The following is a 15,148-nucleotide window of genomic DNA, read 5'->3' on the forward strand; positions in this document are numbered from 1 at the left end:
GATACATATTAATTGCACATAATCATATAATTAGTCTAGGATGCATACACTTTGTAGCGTGCCCTCCCTAGCTGCGCCCGAACCGAACAAGAACAAGTCTTTAGGACTTCAAGTGTCGTCCCTCCGTAGATAGTCCACAGCACGTCCGGATCCGCCTTAAGATTGACCAACTAGAATCGCCCTTAAGGTACTATTATTTTTCGGCTAAAATAGGCAAGTAATATGGCTGATTTTTCTGCTTAAAAATCCCAACTTTTATTGTTTGAATACTTATTGAAAAACTCGTGTATAAATTTGTGACACTAGGCACATATTTATAGAATCATGGAAAAGGATTTGGAATCCTATTAGAACACTAAATTAATTAATTAGAATCCCTTTAGAACTCCATTTAATTAATTTCTATCTTCTAGGATTAGGATTTAATCATAGCACCAATTCCGATAGCTTTAGGATTCGTATAGCACGCACACGAGCACGAGCACGAGCACCGCACCGCACAGCCCGCGCGCATGCCTCACGGCCCACGCGAACTGCACAGCGCCTGGCCCATGCTCGCAGCCCATCTGATCCGCGCGCGCGCCACGCCTTCCTGGGCCTGGCCTTGCGCTAGGCCTGGCGAGGCTTCGGCGTGTGGTTTTGATGTGTATGGCTTGCTAAGCAAGGGCCTGGCTTCGTGCTGGGCCTTCGTCTAGCAAGTCTCGTCTGATGCTAATTCGTACGATACGCTTCCGATTAAATTCCCGATTCCGGAATTCATTTCCGATACGAACAATATTTAACATTTCCGATTCCGGAATTAATTTCCGTTTCGAACAAATATTTAATATTTCCGTTTCCGGAATAATTTTCCGATTCCGATAATATTTCCGATTCTGAAAATATTTCCGTTTCCGACAATATTTCCATTTCCGATAATATTCTCCGATACGTACCATGTTTCCGTTTCCAGCAACATCTACGTCTTGGATAATATTTATATTTCCGATACGATCCATATTTCCGATTCCGGCAATATCATCATTTCCGGAGTATTCATTTACTTGCCTTTGACGATTTATCTTCCACTGAAACCAAGATCCGTCGATTCCGAATATCCATAGATGGAGTACTTAATGCCATTAAATACTTGATCCGTTTACGTACTATTTGTGTGACCCTACGGGTTCAGTCAAGAGTAAGCTGTGGATTAATATCATTAATTCCACTTGAACTGGAGCGGCCTCTAGCTAGGCATTCAGCTCACTTGATCTCACTGAATTTATTAACTTGTTAATTAATACTGAACTGCATTTATTAGACTTAACATTAAATGCATACTTGGACCAAGGGCATTATTTCCTTCAATATGCACAAGTAAAAAAACTCTAGAGATTTCGGGAATTTGCAAAGGAATTTGAATTGGGAACACCGGTGATCCTAAATGCTCTTGACATGCAACGACTAAATGAATGAATGCATTGACCAATATATGGCTTCGAAAACCTTTTTGTTTCAAGCACTTTTCAAGTAATCCTAATCTAGATTTCGCTAAAATCAAAACTTGAAGAGGGACTCAAGAACGAACAAGCCAAAGTAATGCAAGCCCCGAATCACACTTTCGTGCCCATTCGTAACTAAGCACTCCAACATTCTAGCCATTTAGGTTAGCTAATCCTAAACTAACTAGACATAGAATCAAAATTTATGTATTCAATTTAATCATATTAACATTGACACAATAATCTCCAAACTCCCCAATCCTACATCCAAATCTCCGACCCTAATATCTAGATTATAACTACACTATAAGTATGCTTAGAACTAGAATTAAACTAGAATAAAACCTAATCAAGAGTCTAAGTAAAACAATTAAACTAATTCAAACATTAAAAATCAGAAATTTCAAATAACAAAAACAAACCAAAATGTCAATAAAATTCAATCACCAATTCAAAAATTAAATAACAAAATCAAGCATAAAATTAATCAATTACTAACAACAAACAATTAAGAGAGAATTAAAGAATATGAGGAAGAAATTATACCAGTAATAATCGAACAAAAAATCATAAAGTTGAAGAACAAATATTCATAAAATTGAAGAACAAACTCAAACCAAAAGAGAAAGAGAATCTGAAATTTGTGAGTAGTTCCTAAAATCGAAAATCTAATAAACTAAAATTGAATTCTAAGTGTTCTAGTCTTATCTATGTTGCTCCTGTTGTTCCCCTACTCGCAACTGGTATTCGCTGCTGTAATCTTTTCCCATAATCGCAGCTCAAGAATGAAAAAATAAGAAAACAAAACGAAAAAGAAATATAATCTGAAAACGAAATTCAAATTCGAGGATATGAATTCTCTTCTAAGTGCTACTAATATATCCTGTAACCCTGCGCTATTTTCTACTCCTAATCGCTACAGCTTCGCTCCTCTATCGCTCACAAAAATCAGAGATCATGTGAAATCGCTGCTTTGCTTTTTTTTATACGGGTTGCAGCGGTAGCCGGTGCGGGCGCACAGATTGTAGGTGCGGGGGCACAACTTTACAATGTAAAATTTGACTCCAAGGGAGAATGAATTTCAGGTACAAGATCAAAGAATATGCGGGAGAAATGATTTGCTTTGCGGGCATAGCGGGTTTCTGTGTGGGCGCACAACCTGTCTGTGTGGGCGCACGAAGTTGTATGCTAGCTGCTTGCTATTCATGGCTCGGTGGCTGCTCATGGCTTGGTTGCGGCCCATCGTCGCTGCCCATAAAATGCATCGTATAGCACGTTAGAAAATCGTATAGCATATTATTATAATCGGATAGCACGTTATTTAATCGTCTAGCATTTTTACAAACCGTAAAGCATAATAATCACCGGCTAAGCATAAAATGAAACAAGTTAATACTCTGAATGACCCTACGCAATAAAATTGAGCATATACCCAAAACAAATAATGATACAATTTGTGCAAAAACACGATAAATAAACTAAAAATGATAAAAATAAGTAAAAATAATAACAATAAAATGCTAATAAATTGAAATAAAATCCTAGTCTAAGAGCGACATAAATGTCGCTCATCATTTATCCGTTTTTCCAACATAATCTTAACCACGTTACAACCCCATAATGGCCCTCCTTGAGGTTAAAAAAAACATAAATCCTTCTCAAACTGTATAACAGAATCCAAACTCGGAAATACCTGAAACCCGAGCACCAATCACTCGGCAATAAGAATTTAATCAACTTTTCAAAATGAAACATAAAAAGTAAATTGATTCCTGTGAAAACTGCGGGTACCAACCGGTTGGCGCTAGATATTTCTAATAGGGATAGAAAATTATAGCGCTGGAAAGCTGCGCACCGGATTTTTCAAGCGTCTGCGCTTAAGTATTCTCAATTTTCCTGCACCTTTACAGAAAATTTTGAACACTTGAAGGGTACATCCGTGCATGTTCCGATTATTTTTTCTGAATATCGAGCAAATAAAGTTGAATTCATATAAAAGAGTGACTCAATATCAAAAACCAGAACCTTATAAGGCCTGATTCCAACCTAGATACGTATGCAACCTCCTAAAGGCGCGGACACATTAGTCCAAATTCATTTTGGACATTTAATCTCAGCAAAACGAGCGACCCACTCCGGCCAAAAGTAACTAAAGCATGGAGCCATAACATTCAACTTAAGTCATCAAATACAAAAGTTATAAAAGTCTTATTAATTAGGCACATGATTCTATTATCAACCTAATTACTTTGCCATGGAAGGAACTTGTCTCTTTAGGCATAACTTCGTCCAAAAAGGAAGCATTAACTTCCTTAAATAACTTTATTCAAGTCATTCGAACATATAAATAATTTTCTTAAATAAAAGACGAATGTACGTCGTCTTAAACCTTGCTAAAAAAAACTAAGTAAGACAACAAAGCCCTCTTTATAAACAGCAATAGGTAGGACAAACTATCCTTATTATCTCCTGACATCTCTTCATGCAAGGATATCTTTCACCTTCTTACCTTTGAGCATCTAAACTTCATCCCGAATCGAGTGACTATACTAAAGGAAATATGCCCTTGGTCCAAGTTTGCAGTTAATGCATTTAACACAGGTTCAATAAATGAGCGGAAAATTTGGTAATATTAATCCAACCTTTGGCCGGTTTTCTTTTATTAATCCCACCTACGACATATTTTTTAATAATCCCACCTTTACTACCCAACGACTTTTATTAGGCTTAAGTGACCGATAACCGGTGAAAAAATCATCGAGATGGTGATGAATTGATGATGATGAATGAATATATCAAGAGAGAGTACTTCCACGTAGGGACATATTACCGCCTACAATAGGTGTATGACGTGTTGGGCCCAATAAAAGTCGCTGGGTGGTAAAGGTGGGATTATTAAAAAATATGTCGTATGTGAGCTTAATAAAAGAAAATCGACCAAAGGTTGGATTAATATTACCAAATTTTCCTAAATGAGCTTTATGATTTTAGTTCATTTTATTAGCACTTTATTATTATTTTTGCTTAGTTAATCGTTTTTAGTTTGTTTATCGCATTTTTGCATTTATCATAATATTTTCTCGTCTTGCGTATGTTTTAGTCATTTTTGCTCTAAACGTGCCTTTTGTGCGCATTCTCATTGCGTAAGGGTCGTTTTGAGCATTGACGTGTTAAATAATGTGTCATTATGCTTGACGATGTTTAAAATGATTTTAGGATTTGTAAAAATGCGATGCGAATTAATAAAATGCTATGCTGATACGGTTATGGATGAAAGTGATAGTCTTATGCTAGCAATCGGAACCAAAACTGATTTGGGTTCAATGGCTCATTTTGTGTGCATGGTGACTTGGATTGAGTGAGCTCGTTATATGGTCCTTATTATCAAGGTGGTACGTTAATCAAACTGGTCCGTTTAATCACATTGGTCCGCTTGTTTAAACAGATTGTACGCACTTATTATTTTTAATTGCTTTGGTTAAAGTCGGTTTAATAAAGAGATATTTGTTTAAATCCCCAATTTAAATTCAGTCATTACTTAGCTTTGATTATTGCTGTTTGTAAGGAGAGTTTTAAGCCTTTGTAACCTCCAATTTAGTGACTGAATTAGGAGGCTTTAGAGCTTGTAACTGCCAGTTTTAAAGGCTCTTAAATGGCTCTTAATTAGCCGTTTAAAGCTCTTGTAGCTGTTGGTTTTTAGCTATTTATAGTCAGCTTCGTGATTGGAATAAACAACCAACTGGATGATTAAAACACTTGTTTGTTACATTTCGAATTATAGTTTATAATTCAGCCTTTTTCTTTGTTTTGGACGCGTTTCCTATTCAAAGAACTGATTGTGAGTCAATAGGTCTTGTCTTGCATTCACGATCAACGAGTTAAAGGTCTAGCTTGTTAATCAACTATCCTTGTTTATACAACGAGTTTTAAACTCGTATCATTAGTGGTATCAGAGCTGCTGTTCGTGTGATCCGCCCAAAAAAAAAAAAAAAAAAAAGAAAAAAAAAGAGCTGCTGTTCGTAATTCTTACAAACTGAAATATGGATTTTGATGATCCTGACTTTCTACAACATCTCCAAGAAGCCTTGAAGAACGTTAGAGATGGGGGGTATCGTAGGCCTCCTAGGCGTGATCTACGGGCTATGGATGAATTCAAAGTCACCGAACTTCCTGAATTTGTTGGTGGAACAGATCCGGAAGCCTATTTGGAGTGGGAGCGCAAAATAGAGAGAATGTTCGATTTCAAGGACATTGATGATGAGAAGCGTTGCAAATATGCCATATTGAAGCTAGGACGAGGGGCTTCATTGTGGTTCGAGGGACTGAAATCCAAGAGAATACGTGAAGGGAAGGAGAAAATTACCTCTTGGGAGTCTTTGAAACGTAAGCTACGTAAAAGGTATGTGCCAACAACTCATAAAATAACAACTTATCGTAAAATTGCCGAATTGAGGCAAGGAAAAATGAGTGTGGCTGAATATATTGATGAGTTTGAAAAGTTGTCCTTAATGGGAGAAATTGAGGAAATTGAGGAACAAAAACTGTCCAGATTTTTAAGGGGTCTAAATTATAATATTGCCAATACCGTAGACCTTTATCCATATTCTGATTTTGACACTCTTTGTGGACTTTGTTTAAAATTGGAAAATCAAGGGAAGGCAAAATATGGGGGAGGGTCTAGTATGGATGGTAAAGCCAAGTCTTGGGCTAAATCCGAACCTAGCTTGAAACCAAACACATCACCTAGTACCGTAGGTTCAAGTAATTCTACGGCTGCCCCTAAACTATCTAACCCAACCAAAGAAACAAGTCTGTCCAAGGTGCGTTGTTTTAAGTGTCAGGGGTTTGGGCATTATCAAAATGCGTGTCCAAATAAACGAGTAGTGACCTTGAGAGAAGCTGTTGAATGTCGTGAGGAGTTGTTTGAAGAGGAAAAGAGGTCGGGGGACGTATTTGTGTTTGATGAGAGTGGTGATGAGGAGGAAGAGGAAGGGTATGAGGCTCCAATTTATGACACAAATCTGGTTCTTAGAGCGCTACAAACTCAAATTTCACCTACTGATCTAGACCAACGAGATCAGTTGTTTCATACTAAATGTCTAGTGAAAGATAAGTGGTGTAGTGTAATTGTTTATGGGGGGAGTTGTACCAATGCTGCTTCTAGTGAAATGGTGTCAAAATTAGGCTTAATCACTACTGCCCATCCTAGGCCATACGCACTCCATTGGCTTGATGATGGTAATAGTGTAAAAGTGTCGAAGCAAGTAAGGGTTGGTTTGACTATGGGTTCGTATGTGGATGAAGTTCTTTGTGATGTTATTCCTATGGATGCTTGTCATATTTTGTTGGGTCGTCCTTGGCAGTTTGATAGGGACGTGATTCATAAAGGGAGAAGCAATGAGTATGAATTGAGAGACAAAGGCAAGAAAATTGTGCTAAAGCCTATGTCATCTCAAGCGGTTCGATCCATGAGTGTGAAACAAAAAAAAAAGCCGAATCTCACCATGTTGGCAAGTGAACGAGAAATTGAGCAAGCTCTTGATCATGGAGAGTTGGTGTATTTGCTCGTGGCTAAGGAGAGTCCAATTGAAGGCCAAAATTGGAAAGAAGGCAGTCCCATTGCCGAATTGCTGTTTGAGTTCAAGGATGTATTTCCGGATGAATTACCACCAGGTTTGCCCCCTATTCGTGGTATTGAACATCAAATTGATCTTATTCCAGGAACTTCTTTGCCTAATAAGGCTGCCTATCGTTGCAATCCGGAGGAAACAAAGGAATTACAAAAGCAAATTGATGAACTTGTGAATCGAGGCTATGTTAGAGAAAGCTTGAGTCCATGTGCTGTTCCGGTGTTGCTTGTGCCTAAGAAAGATGGAACATGGCGAATGTGTGTTGATAGTAGGGCTGTGAATAACATTACCATCAAGTATCGTTTTCCAATTCCGAGACTTGATGATATGTTAGATGAGCTCCATGGTTCGAAGTTGTTCTCAAAAATTGATTTGCGAAGTGGTTATCATCAGATTCGGATGCGTGAAGGAGATGAGTGGAAAACGGCTTTCAAGACAAAACATGGTTTGTATGAGTGGACCGTCATGCCATTTGGTCTCACTAATGCTCCTAGTACGTTTATGAGGCTAATGAACGAAGTGCTTAAATCATTGTTGGGCAGATTCGTTGTGGTATATCTTGATGACATCTTGGTGTATAGTAGGAACGAAGAGGAGCATCTGATTCATTTGAGGGATGTTTTTGAAACACTAAGAGCTCAAAGACTCTATGGGAAGCTAGAGAAGTGTTCATTCCTTGTTGACAATGTTGTATTCTTGGGCTATGTGGTTTCGAAAGATGGAGTGTCCGTGGATCAGTCCAAGACCGAGGCTATCAAATCGTGGCCTAATCCTAAAACTATAAGTGAGGTGCGTTCATTTCATGGTCTTGCTTCATTTTATAGACGTTTCATTCGTGATTTCAGTACTATTACTAGTCCTATCACTAGTTGCTTGAAGAAAGGTGCTTTTGTATGGGGAGAGGACCCTCAAAAGGCGTTTGATGTGATTAAAGAGCGTTTGTGTGCTGCTCCTATTTTGGCGCTGCCAGATTTCTCTCAACCTTTTGAGGTCGAGTGTGATGCTAGTGGAGTGGGGATTGGTGCTGTTTTGATCCAAGGTAAGCGTCCCATAGCTTATTTTTCGGAAAAGTTAGGGGGTGCTCGTTTGAATTATTGCACTTATGATAAAGAGTTCTATGCCATTGTTAGAGCTTTGGATCATTGGAGTCATTATTTTCGTTCTAGCCACTTTGTTTTGCATTCTGATCATGAATCTTTGAAGTATATTAATGGGCAACAAAAATTGAGCCCAAGGCATGCTAAATGGGTTGAGTTCTTGCAATCCTTTCATTTTTCTTCGAAATACAAAGATGGTAAAAGCAATGTGATGCATTATCACGAAGGTACACTTTGCTTGCTACACTTGATGTTCGTTTGTTGGGGTTTGAGACCTTAAAAGATTATTATCATGATGATGGTGATTTTGGAGTTGCATTCGAGAAATGTGCAGTTGGTGCTTATGGGGAGTACATGTTGCAAGATGGATTTCTTTTCAAAGGTAATCGCCTTTGTATTCCTAAGCATTCAATTCGTGAGTTACTAGTGCGTGAGGCTCATGGTGGAGGATTGGCTGGTCACTTTGGCATAGCCAAGACCTTGGAAATCTTGAGAGAACATTTCTTTTGGCCTAAAATGTTAGGTGATGTAACGAACATTGTGAATAAATGTGTGACTTGTCATATGGCCAAGAGTTCTTTCAAACCCGGTTTATACTCACCTTTGCCGGTTCCAGTTCGCCCTTGGGAAGATGTATCCATGGATTTTATAGTGGCTTTGCCTCGTACTCAAAGAGGTAAGGATGCTATTATGGTCGTGGTGGATAGATTTTCAAAAATGGCTCACTTCGTTGCTTGTCACAAAACGGATGATGCTTGTAATGTGGCTGATTTGTATTATAAGGAGATTGTTCGTTTGCATGGAATTCCAAAGACTATTGTTTCTGATCGAGATTCCAAGTTCTTGAGTTACTTTTGGAATACATTGTGGAGAAAGGTGGGAACCAAGTTGTTGTTTAGCACTTCACATCACCCTCAAACTGATGGGCAAACAGAGGTGACAAATCGAACCTTGGGAACGCTATTGAGAGGGTTGGTAAGTAAAACGCAAAAGGATTGGGATGTCAAGCTTGCTCACGCTGAATTTGCTTATAATCGGTCTCCTACTTATGCTACTGGTCATTCTCCATTTGAGGTAGTATATGGGATTAATCCATACTTGCCCTTGGATTTAATTCCATTACCAAAAGATGAGTTGGTTCACAAGGATGCCGATGCTAAGTTAAAGTCTATGATGAAACTGCACCAACAAGTTCGTGAGCGAATTGAAGCTATTAATGCCTCTTATAAACAGAAATCAAATAAGAATCGCAAACCGAGGTTGTTTGAAGAAGGTGATTTGGTTTGGGTTCATTTAAGGAAAGAGCGTTTTCCAAGCAAACGCAAGAACAAGCTTATGCCTAGGGCTGAAGGTCCTTACAAGGTGGTTGCACGTGTGAATGATAATGCTTACAAGATTGAGCTTCCGGGAGACTATGGTGTCCATGCTACTTTCAATGTAGGTGATCTTTCACCTTATCTTGATGATGATGGCCTTGCTGAATTGAGGTCAATTCCTTTTAAAGGGGGAGGGGAAGATACGGTTATGGATGAAAGTGATAGTCTTATGCTAGCAATTGGAACCAAAACTGATTTGGGTTCAATGGCTCATTTTGTGTGCATGGTGACTTGGATTGAGTGAGCTCGTTATATGGTCCTTATTATCAAGGTGGTACGTTAATCAAACTGGTCCGTTTAATCACATTGGTCCGCTTGTTTAAACAGATTGTACGCACTTATTATTTTTAATTGCTTTGGTTAAAGTCGGTTTAATAAAGGGATATTTGTTTAAATCCCCAATTTAAATTCAGTCATTACTTAGCTTTGATTATTGCTGTTTGTAAGGAGAGTTTTAAGCCTTTGTAACCTCCAATTTAGTGATTGAATTAGGAGGCTTTAGAGCTTGTAACTGCCAGTTTTAAAGGCTCTTAAATGGCTCTTAATTAGCCGTTTAAAGCTCTTGTAGCTGTTGGTTTTTGGCTATTTATAGTCAGCTTCGTGATTGGAATAAACAACCAACTGGATGATTAAAACACTTGTTTGTTACATTTCGAATTATAGTTTATAATTCAGCCTTTTTCTTTGTTTTGGACGCGTTTCCTATTCAAAGAACTGATTGTGAGTCAATAGGTCTTGTCTTGCATTCACGATCAACGAGTTAAAGGTCTAGCTTGTTAATCAACTATCCTTGTTTATACAACGAGTTTTAAACTCGTATCATTTGCGACTTATTGAATATGCTTTCCGATTTTATAACGTGCTTTACGGCGTTTATAATGTGCAGCGAGGCAAGCATTTAGCTGCTGTACACGAGCCTTGCAGTGCCTCCATAGCAACAGCAGCCATAGCAATAGCACAAGCCACAACAACAGCAGCCAAAGCAACAACACAAGCCATTGCAGCAGTGCATAGCTGCTGTTCATGGGCCTTGCAGCAGCCCCGTGGGCTCGCTAACAACAACAGCCATAGCTACAGCCTTGCAGCATCATAAGAGCAACAATAGCAGCTATAGCCCAGCAGTATTACACGCAAACAGCAGTTCCAACACGAGCAGAAGTGAGCAGCAACGCAACAGCAAAAGAACAGCAACATTGCAGGCCGTGTGTTCGCACAGTTTTGCTGTGCGTTCGCACAGCCTTGGTAGTGCGACCACACACTGTAACTCGACCGCACAAAATCGCTAAGAGCTTCCAGTAGCTGCTGTCTTTTGTCATGCGAACGCCCGCACAGACCCTTGTGCGGTCGCACGGCTACGCGGAATTGCTGATATAAACGCGAAATCGCAGCATTGTTCGAACACGTAGTTTTTGATAATTAAAATCAGTTTTCAGATTCTAGAGAGAGGTTAGAGATTATAGTTTAGATTTGTGGTAAGAATTAGGATTCTTAGCTTAAATTTCAATTTCTTAGTGAATTCAAACACTAAAATTCAGATTTTCTTTTCTTTAATTTGAGCTTAGTTCTTCAATTTTCTTGTTCTTCAGTTTCAGTGCAATTTCAATAATTCAAGGTATAATTCTTACTCTTCTCTTTAATTTGTTCTTTCATTATTTAATTGCTTCATTAATTTTGTTCAAGCTTTGATTTCATCGTTGAATTCTAGAATTAGTTTCATATTTTGAATTTTCACTGATTTTTCCCCCGATTTTGATATTTGAATTTTCTGATTTTTGTGAATTCAATTAGTTTTATTAATTCAATTAGTTTCATGATTAGGATTAGTTTTAGTTTAATCTTAGTCATAGTCATGCCTATTGAATAGTTCATAGTCTAGAGATTTGGGTTGAAGCCTTGGATTAGAATTAGGGATTTTGGAGATAATTTTGTGATTAAATGGATTAATTGATGTTTGATTCCATGTCTAGTTAGTTTAGGATTAGCTAACCTAAATTGCTAGAATATTGGAGTGTTTGGCTTCGAATTGGCGCGAGAGCGTGATTCGTTGCTTGTATTACTTTGGCTTGATTTTTTGTTCATAATTTCCTCCTTGAATCTTGATTGTAGCGAGAGCTACATTAGGATTGGTTGAGCATGGCTCGTCGAAGCCACAAATTAGTCATTGCATTCATTAATTAGTCATTGCAAATCATGAGCATTTAGGATCTTCGGAACTCCCAATTCAAGTTCCATAGCCAATTCCCGAAGTCTCTAGAATTTCTTTACTTGTTCATATTTCATACTTTTCTCGATTTCAATAGAATATACATACATAAATACATTTTCCATTCGAATTAGCTTTTGAACGCATTAGATTGAAAAGTCAAACATATTCATTCTCTTGGGACGATCCCTAGCTTGACACTATAATCCAATATAGTCGGTTAGTTTAGGAGTTTATAAATTTTGTTTGATTGAGCGGTATTCGTCAACAACCGGAAATTGGCTCAACAGTTTAGCATTAAATAAGCAAGTTAATTATTCAATTAGATCAAGTTATCTGAATGCCTAGCTAGAAGTCGCTTAAGCTCAAATGGGATTAATATTATTGATGCCCCAATATACTCTTCACTGAAATCGTAGGGTCACACAAATAGTACGTGAATGGATCAAGTACTTAAGTAAATATTATATTCAGTAAATACTCTAATAATGGATATTCAAAAAAAAAATGGTTGTTGGTTTCATTGGGAGCTAACCAAATCATCAAAAGGAAAAACGAGAATATATATCTGAAACGTAGATATTGCCGGAAGCAGAAATATGGTTTGTATCAGAAATATTATAGGAATTATACATATTACCGGAATCGAAATCATAAACGGAAATATGGTTTGAATCGGAAAATATTATTGGAAATAGAAATATTGCTAGAAACAGAAATATTTTCGGTATTAGAAATATTGTCGGAATCAGAAATATTACCAGAAACGGAAATACTGTTCGAATCGAAAATATTACAGGAACCAAAAAAAGAACCGGAAGTGAGCAACAAGTGACAGGCCAGCGCACAAGCGCCAGCACAAGAGAAGCGAGCACATCGTAAGGTAAAAGGCCCAGCCCCAACGCGGCGCACAAGGCATAAGGCCCAGTGCGCAGGCCTTGTTGTTGGCCAGCGCTGAAGGAAATGTGTCCTTCACCGAAGGTGTATTGGCCCAATATTAAGGTTCAGATTAATTGCGAATAATTGATTCAGTATCATCAAGTGATCGGAACAGCTACGTGGAGCAATGTTTTCGATCAGTGAGTTCTAATCCTTATTAGGCTCACAACTTACTCTTGACTGAACCTACAAGGTCACACCAATGACATAAACCAGATCGCCGGATTAAATGAATAGGAAATTCATTTAATATCTTTTCGTGAGATTAGTTCGGAAAACATAAACATACGATAAGACGTTGTGTCGTAATCGTATATCGTATAACGTATATTCATAAGCTAGGAAAAACGAATAATTTTATCATACGACGTTGGATCGTATCGTAATATACGATAAACATTGGCCGAAAGGGAATCGGAACCTATACGAGCACGAGCGCACGAGCCGAGTTCCCAAATGCCTATGGGCGCGTGGCAAGTGCAGCAGCGCGCTAAAGTGCACAAGCAGGCCCAAAGCCTTGCGGCTGGGTGCGCGCACGGATCAACATCAGCAACACACACACAACGCGGCCCTAGGCCCAACGCTTGTGGTTGTGCGTGTGGGCTTGCGGGGCTGCTGGCCGGTCTTGGCCTTTGTGCCTAGGCCGGTTTGTGTTATAACCATAGGGTTATAACAATAAATCCCACACTTGTTCTATTCCATCTAACTGATATACACCAAACCCTAACACACTTTGAGATTCCCAATTCTCTATGTGACTAGATTGTGTGTTCATCCCAAATCCTAAACCCTTGAATATGGATCTAAGTTACCAATACTCAAGGTGGATCTGCACGTGTCAGTGGACGATTGTAGAGGAACTACGTTTGGAGTTCTCGATCGTGTTTGTAGACTAATTCCGGAGTACACGGTACAAAGAATGTATTGGTTAAACTATACTTGTTACATGGATCCTGGAATTCGGATTATTCCGCTTATATGTTAATTTGATTGAGTGTATATCCTGTTGTGGGATCTTTTACGGTGCTGACGTGGAACGCGTTCCTCGGAGGTATCAAGTATGACCTGGCACGAACTTCTAGCAACCTGCAAAGCAAGAATATTCCCGTAGGAATATTCCCTCCGATGCTTAAGTAAGTATAAGCTAGAGAGATAAGTAATTTGTAGAGAGAAGGCAGAGCAAATATAGTTTTAGGTTGGTAGGAATGAATTGATTTTCTTTTACCTAGGGATCTGCACTATTTATAGTGCTAGGGTTTCTTGGGAACTGGTCCTGCATGATTGGATGTTATGCAAGATCAGGACACGTGTCCTGCTAAGTTTTGGGGGCTTGGTTTAGACCTGGTGGGCCTCTCAAGCGTTTGGGCCTTTCTTTTTGGGCTTTAATGGTACAGCCAGGTGGCGTTCTTTTAGGCCACATCATTTTCCCCTCAAGGAGGATGCCCCTCGCCCCTGTGGGGTAGGCTGCTTGATCGGAGGGAGTGCCACGTGTTGTGGGCAAAATTACCGTGCCTTCGTGTACCAATGAGGATGTGACACCTGGCACGTATTGCGCCCCCTAAGCAGAAATCATACGAAGTCTACTCCGGGGCATGAGTATTAATCTAGGTATCTACAATGTATGTATTTAAGTGTGTATAAATGTACGTATAAAACCTATACCTGGAAAAGGGCTTAATTAGTATGTATCCCAAGTGAATGACTAAGCACAATAGGCCCAAATAGCCCACTATTGCCAAAAGGGACCAGAGAATTGTAAGGAGAAAGGACACGTGTCCTCCTCCCATTCCCCAGCCAATCATGTAAGGGGAATATTAGGTCATTCCCACAAAAACCTAGTACTATAAATATTCCCACTTTCCTAGAAAAAGGGGTCACAATCAATACATTCAAGAGCAATTGCTGCTCTGCCTTCTCTCTACTTTCTCTCTCTATAAAAATACAATCTTGTTAAATCCTTAAACGTTACCGGGAATCCTCCAAGGTATCTCACCGGAAAAACCCCACAACATTTGGCGCCGTCTGTGGGGAGGTACGGTAACATGGAAGATCAACGACAGGACAACGATGCTGGGCGGCCTACGCGAGTAGAGCGGCCACCCCTCGAAAGAGAAATGCCGACTGAACATCATACGCCGGCCACAAGAATCACCGAAGATGCCGCGCGTATATTTGCGGCCGGGCACACCCCTCGTCACACTGCCGAGGTAGAGGTGCTCAGCGAGGAGGACGACCAGGCCAATCGCACCCCTCCTGGAGGACACCTGGATCCTCGGGTGGATACGGTAATAGAGAAGAACCCTGATATGCCTGTCTCTGTGGGTGCTCTTCGGGCTATTTTGGCTGAGTTCCAAGCTGATGTGGGAAAGACAGTTAATGCTGAGGTACAGAAGAGTATGCTGATTTACACCACTGCTGTGGC

Source organism: Spinacia oleracea, unplaced genomic scaffold, assembly GCF_020520425.1.
Source record: "Spinacia oleracea cultivar Varoflay unplaced genomic scaffold, BTI_SOV_V1 SOVchr0_003, whole genome shotgun sequence".
NCBI lineage: Eukaryota > Viridiplantae > Streptophyta > Magnoliopsida > Caryophyllales > Amaranthaceae > Spinacia > Spinacia oleracea.